The following is a 7,284-nucleotide window of genomic DNA, read 5'->3' as shown; positions in this document are numbered from 1 at the left end:
CCGCACCAACTTGCCAGCTGTGTGACTTGGGCATGCCTCAGTCTCCTAAAAGGGAGTATAGGAGGCAGACACTTAGTAGCCTGGTACATGTTACTGCCTCCATAAAAGGCTGATGTCATGACTCTTTCCACTGCATGGCACCTTCTTCTGAGATCAAATCACTGCACCACTCCAGAAAAAAAGCCCACCAAGGGTTGGCCAATGAATTCTGCATGATGGTCTTGCTAACACCGCCAGTCTCTGGGAAAGTCGGTAAAGTATAAGTGGGTCTGTTATGAGTCACTATGCCACACATTTCACCTCTGCCAAAAACCCCTATGGGTGCAAGCACCTCATGGTTCCTGGAGAACTTTTCTGGTCATGGCTCTGGGAGGAGCCAGTGGGAATGAAATCCGTATATAGTAGAGTCCCCTCTTCATTCTCCAGTCCATCTCTATCCCAAGAAATCTTGTCTCACAGGTCAAATAGAGCCTGCCTTGGAAAGACACCAAAGAAAGAACTTAGCTCATGAGGGGAGGACTCATTCTTTCACAGAAAGAAATGTGGGTGGCAGAAAATGTATTTGCTATGTTGGGGTCAGAGAAGCTTCACGGTGAGACCAGACCTGGGCAGGGCCTGGGATGAGGGGCTGGTCCCAGGTCCCGACCTCAGCAGAAGCAGGGCTAAGCAGATACACCACTACTAGCCAGCGATCCTGCCTTAGTAGTCACAATAGTCGAAGTGATTTTTTTCTTTTTTTCTATATTTTTATTTTTTATCATCACAATCAATTTTTTTTTCTTTTTGGTGAAAAAAAAACATATAAACAAAAAAGCAACAAGTCTCAAAGCACATCGCAATAATTAGTTGTAGAACAGATTTCCGAGTTTGGTATGGGCCACAGTTCCACAATTTCCAGTCTTTACCTCTAGCTGCTCCAAGATACTGGAGACTAAAAGAAATACCAATATGATTCAGCAATTGCACTCAGGTGTTAAACTCTACCTTCTCTGTATAATTTCATCATCACCTTAGATCCTCCTCCAGCTCTCCAGGTATTTGGTCTGTGTCCTCCTAAAAACTCATAACTGTTCCTTTCCACAGAAATCTTTAGTAAAAGGTGAAAGATTTGTACAATCTGAAGAGAAAGAAGAGTATCTGAGTGATTTTTCCAAAGCAGAGTCTTGCTGGAATACTTGGAGGACTTATCAAAGTTTGCAGGGTCAAGTCCAGTGTCTCAGATTTACCTTTTAACCTCAGGTTGATTTAATCATGCTCTGAAGTTCAAGTCTCTCACTTCACTCCCTCCCCAGTCCCCTGTCACAGCACTGCTCTATATAGGTGATAATGATTTTGCTCAATCACTCAAAAGGCCAGAACTTCTTATGAACTACTTTGTCCTTCTCCGACAACTTTCTGGGATGAAAATATGATTGTGTTAATGGGCTTTTCCATGAAATAGGGATAAGAATGTCTTTCACCTGCACTCATTGGGAGAAATGAATGAGGCAACCCAAGTGGAACAACCTTTCTCTGAGCTGGGTACATCAATGCTTACTAGATTAGAAGTAGCTCCAGGATTTCAAAAGGCAGAGAGGAATGATGGAACTGAAAGGAAGAGGGAGGAATGAATGGCAGGGAGGTGGAAGCCTTCAGAAAGTGTCCTGAGGAAGATGGACCCAGAAACCACAAGACAAAAATTCTGGGAAAATACTGATGTGGTCCTTTGGGCCACATCACAACTGGTGGGAAACACATCCCAAAACACTGGGCTTTTTCTGCTAAGTGCCATGGAGCAAGCTGACTGAGCTAGCGTGACTACAGAGAGATTTCAGTATCAAAAGCATATCACGTGCATTCACATGTTACAAACAGGACAGCCTATTTAAGCTGAGGACATTTGGAGCTGAAGAGTTCCAGCCTCCCTGACTCACTGCAGGGAGTCCCTTTTGGGTAAATGTGTCCCTAATGCCAGGTGCCCTTCCTGAAAGGCTGACTGTTTCATGGAGCACAGCAAGGTGGAAGGAACCTACTTTGCTCAATGCCAAAGGGGTGTTTTGATGCCCAAACAAAAAAAACAAGGAAACAGCAGGCACCTTGGGGGCTAGTTGTGTAATAAATGCGTGCCAACCTTACTTTTCTAAGTCCTGGGGACTGAATTCCCTCAGCAGACTATTATGAACCTGGCTTTCAAACAGCCCTCTCTATTTCATCCTGACAGCATGGGGGTTTTCTTTCTTCAGTTGTGGAATCAGTTCCACATTCACATAGCTTCGTGGAAGACAACTGCACAAAGTTTCTGCTACGTGATTTCAGGGCACTCAGGCTCCCTTCACACCTCTCTGGCCTCCTCTCTGGAACATTCAGCCAAAGCTGGCAGAAGGCAGCATCCCAGGAAGACTATGGAACAGCCTCAGCTATTTGTCTGGCTTAGAGACTCCTCTCTCACCATGCTCAATACTGCCAGTTTTATAGTCCCAGTAAAAAAAGAAGGAAACCATAAAAGACAATGAACTGATGCTGGCATGACCCAAAATTGTGTCTGCTGCTGAGTCAACGAGCCCAATAAAATTCAGCTGAGGTTCTTATATTTGCTTGCTGATTTACTGTTATTTTTTTTTATTTGCACATCACACTGTGAAATCTGAGCACAAAATCCATATGAAGTTTATTTATTGCCATATGGATTTCTGTGGAAATGCTGAAGAAAGGGCTTTTTTTGTCATTGTTGTGGGGTTTTTTCCCTCTACCCAATGCTAAGTACTTACTTGCTGACCCAGTTGTGGCTCAATGGAACACACTGCCCCGATTTCACTCCCTACGGGTCTCCAGGGCCCCTCACATCTATAAGGGACAACCCAGCCTTGATCAGAGTCCAGAAAGGCCTCTGCCTACTACATCCTCTATTACTCTCCTCCCCGGGGAACCCGGATCTCTTCAGGACTTAATAGGGTCCCACCTTCATGTCCTGTTTAGGCCAATTCCTGCCTGAAAGGTTTCTTTCAACACTCCAACCCAACTTTAATTATAATAACTGGTGCCACTCAAAAATGAAACAAAGAACCCAGCCAGGAAAAATATCTGAGCTGACCTGCAACCTCGGCTTCAGGTGTGCCTTGACTCCACTCGTCGATGTCACTTGCGAGGCCAGGCTCCTTCTGAAAGTCACGTCCGTGCTACTCAAACTGGCTCATTTCATGGTAGTAAAATAATGCAGGAATTACAGCACTGGGCCCAGGGGAGAAAGAAAGCATCTGTCCCTCGGTTTCTAGGCAAAAGTCCTGTGTTCCTGCTGTTTGGAATAACTTAGCTAATTTGCCTGAATTGACCAATCACCACCCAGGGGCTCCTATACCCAGAAGGTCTTGGGCTTGGCCCTTGATAATGTCCTAATATTTACCAGGCACGACAGTAAGTTCTCTCCATGGGGAGAGAACGCATCTATCGCATCAGCCTTATGAGAGCAGATGCTACTGTTATACTCACTGAACAGAGGAGGGAGCAGAGGCCGAGAAATGTACTGACCTCTCCAAAGTCACAACAGCAGTGCCAGGTTTCCAAAACCTGACTGTCAGTCACCACAATATGGGGCTTTCTGAGCCCATCAGTGGCCACACGGACCAGGATTCGGAAAATGTGGCATCAACCAGGCAGTTCAAATCCCCCACTCTGGGAAAGAGCTCTGTTCCTTCCAATACCACATCACTTCTTTATTTCATTCATAAGCAGCTAAGAACATATTACAAGCTGTGTTCCAGTCACTGTGTTTCTTGAAGATGTTTGTATAATAATAATAGCTTTCTCAATGTGACTGTATGATTGTGAAAAACTTGTGCCTGATACTCCTTTTATCTACGGTATGGACAGATGAGTAAAACATATGGGTTAAAAATAAATAAATAATACGGGAAACAAATGTTAAAATAAATTTAGCAGATTGGAATGCTAGTGATCAATGAAAGGGAGTGATAAGGGGTATAAAAAATAGGTGAAGCAAAGATTAAAATATATTAGGTAGACGGAATTACTAGCAATCAATGAGAGGGAGGGATAAGGGGTATGGTATGTATGAGTTTATTTCTTTTTTCTTGTTATTTCCTTTTTTGAATTGATGCAAATGTTCTAAGAAATGATCATGGTGATGAATATACAACTATGTGATGACATTGTGTTATTGATTAAATACCAAGAATGGAATGATCATATGCTCAGAATGTTCATGTTTGTATGTTGTTATGTTTAAAAAAAAGTATTAAAAAATAAATAAAAAAGATTGAAAAAAGAATATACTATATATAAAAGGATTTTCTTTGTGTTAAGATTAAGATGTCATCTTAAACTTAGAATCTGAAGGTTGTATTAATGTGATAGTACCATTCAGTGCAAATAAAAAGATGTACTTTTAAAACTCCCAAATCTTAATGCAATAGTTGCTTTCATTGTACACACACCTTTGTATGTGTAAGCACATACAGCTCATACTTGCGCCATATTGCATAGGCATGTCTTTACATTACAAGGTCTTTCTAATTTTCATCTGCGTGTATCTTGTTGACTGGGGAGTGCACAGGACGCTTTCACAGCACAGGGACCTCCAGTAAGCCCAGAACTGCCCGGGGGCTTGAGTCCAGGGCCCTGCCTGCTGGCAGAGGAGAAGGCGTGGCCAAGAACAGAGGGACGCTCACCTAGATCAGCCAGCCAGCAGGCCCAGGTCTGCTCAAGACCCATACCCGCTGTTTTTTTCATAACCTGAGCCCAAACGTGAGCACAATACAAAGGCTTCTCTTTGCCCAACTCCCTCCGCAAAGCCGGCTCCCTAAGACAAAGGGAATAACCCAGGAAATGGCAGGGAGGAGGGAAACCGGAGCGGACGCTCTGCTTCCTGGCACTAGAGGGCGCTGTGGGCCCAGAAAGAGGCAGCGGGTCTGCTTCTGTCCTCAGGAGCGCTCCGGATGCCCAGAGAGGAAGGTCGCTGGGCTCGGCACACTTTGGCCTTGTTTCTGTTGTTTAAAAGTATTTTCTATCCCTGTGTTTAATGGCCCAGTTGATTCTGCAGCCCCGATCACTGTAACCCACGGACTGACTCAGCTGCCCAAGCAAAAGAAACCTCACACCGACACTCACACTGGGCTTAACCATTTTTTCAAGATCGAAGACACAAAGGCAGGGAGGGGCCCCTGGAGGTGGTCAACCTCACCTCGGGCCATCGAGATCAGCCTGCAGATGGAGCTGTGTGTTGTCATCATTGCCACCAACATTGCAGTAGTGGAAACTGTGTGACAGTCAGAAGAAGATCTGTGCCACCAGTTGCTAAGCACTTTCCTTGCCAAGTACTATATTGAACCCAAAGCATGTGTTTTCTCCTTTAATCCTCCCAGCAACCTTTATGGTAGGAGCGATTGCATTTCCCTCTTAGAGAAAGGGAAACTGAGGCTCAGCATAGGCCAAGGACTGTGGGAAACCAGGGGCAGAGACAGAATATGTGAAGCTGGGTCTGACTCCAAAGTCTGGGCTCCTTCTGCTGAGTTAGCCCGTGGTCCATTCATTCATTCACGCAGCAAGCATTTATTTAGTGCCAGCTGTCTACCAGATACTTTGCCTTTCTGCACCAACAACTAGGCTGTGTATAGGTCTTTAGGTTACCTTCCTCCATCGTCTTAACCTGATTTCACAGATTTTAATTTCTTTATACATTTTTGTTTTGAATGCTGTATGGCAGGGTCACATTTCTTTATTTTTTTCCATATGAGTATCCCATTATTGCAGCACCCTTTGTTGAATTTTTGTTTGCTTGTTTTTTGATTGTTTTTGGCTTGTTTGTTTTTTTGGAAAGTGCATGGACGTGGGATTGAACCTGGGTCTCCTGCATGGTAGGTGAGAATTCTACCACTGAACTACTCTTGCACCCCCTTCACAGATGTTAAAACATAGAGGGAGCTTTGCCCCAAGAGGCCCTCCAGTGCAATGGGGCAGAGCAGGCACCAGAGAGGTACACGCAAGGGGCAGACACCGAAGAGGGAGTCTTGGGACATTTGATGGACAACATCAAGGAAAGGTGGCATGGTGGGTCCGGACAGATCAGGAGGCCAAGCTCTCCAGCGGCTTTTCTCCTGCAGGACCTTAGGCCAGTCACTCATCTTCTCTAAGGCTCAGCACCTGAGCTGCAGAAGGTGAGATTCAATCAACTCTCCAGCTCCCCTTCGTTTCAATAATAATCCGTGATTAGGTCCTCCATCCTTCTTACTAACTGTGTGACCTCCAACACATTACTTAACCTCAAAGGTCTGTTCTCCTCATCAATCAAAAGGGAGAGCAGTGCCTTCCCCGAAGCAGGGTCCTGATGAGAAAGAAAGCATGGACACACCTTGGATGGCATCTGCTGCCCGGAGAGGACAAAGCACATCGTCAGTGTAGTTAATTACAGCCCCAAGAATGCACACCACACAGCTAGCATCAGCAATACGATTCCTGGCCAACTCTCAGAGCCGCCACCTGCAAAGGCCTTTCTGCATCATCTTGCCTCACTCCCTCATTTTTAGAGAGGAGGAACAGAGGCCCAGAGAGGGCAGCAACTCACCCCAAATCACACAGCTAAGAGACTGCAGAATTTACATTCTGAGTTTGTTAAAACTGCCTGACTACAGGAGAATGTCAACCATGGAATGGAAACGGAAGTCTAGGGGTCTGTCTGGCTGTCTCTACTGTTGTCACTGAATTTGTGAAAGGGTCTCTATGACTGCAGCTGTGACTGGGAAGCTCCAGGTCCTCAAATGTGGTGCTGCAGACACCACTTGGGGCACAGGTTGGGGGGGTGTCTCCAAGTGTGGAGGAAAAGGAACTGGGGCTGCCCCTCATGGGATCAGCCAGACTGCACAGACAGAGGCGCCCCTGAGGGAAGCAGGCTTGTTGATCCCCTCTTGGAGACACACCCACACAGGACAGGCTGGTCCGGGAGGGACAAGAAAGCCAGCTGCAGAGCCACAGTCCTTTCTCAGTAGCACATCCAAGGCCCGAGGGCTCAGTTCCTGAGGGTGGGCGGTCCCACCCTGAGGCTGGGGAACCCCCGTGGCCCATCGGCTCTGGTTCTAGGCACCCAAGGCACTGGTCATGCTTGAACCAAAACAGCTGCCAGATTTGAGCATCTGCAGCCCAGGTGCCGTAACTTGGAAGCACACAGCAGCATCCGCGGTGGCCACCTTGTACCCTCTTTAGAAAGAAACTGAGACCTGGAAACTGACCACAGAGCCAGAAAGCCGAGACAGGCACAGGAACCAGCCCTGCTTGGTTGCAAATTTTCCCTTCTAG

At 46.1% G+C, this 7,284-nt stretch overlaps 1 pseudogene; it reads right to left on the bottom strand.

Moving 5' to 3' along the window:
* Positions 1 to 1,051: 1,051 nt before the first annotated feature.
* On the bottom strand, positions 1,052 to 1,137 carry LOC143689107 (U5 spliceosomal RNA; annotated as a pseudogene).
* Between the last annotated feature and the right edge of the window lie 6,147 nt (positions 1,138 to 7,284).

This window comes from Tamandua tetradactyla, chromosome 6 (genome assembly GCF_023851605.1).
Source record: "Tamandua tetradactyla isolate mTamTet1 chromosome 6, mTamTet1.pri, whole genome shotgun sequence".
Lineage (NCBI taxonomy): Eukaryota > Metazoa > Chordata > Mammalia > Pilosa > Myrmecophagidae > Tamandua > Tamandua tetradactyla.
The sequence above is the reverse complement of the archived record's forward strand: the minus strand, read 5'-3'. Positions and strand labels throughout refer to the sequence as shown.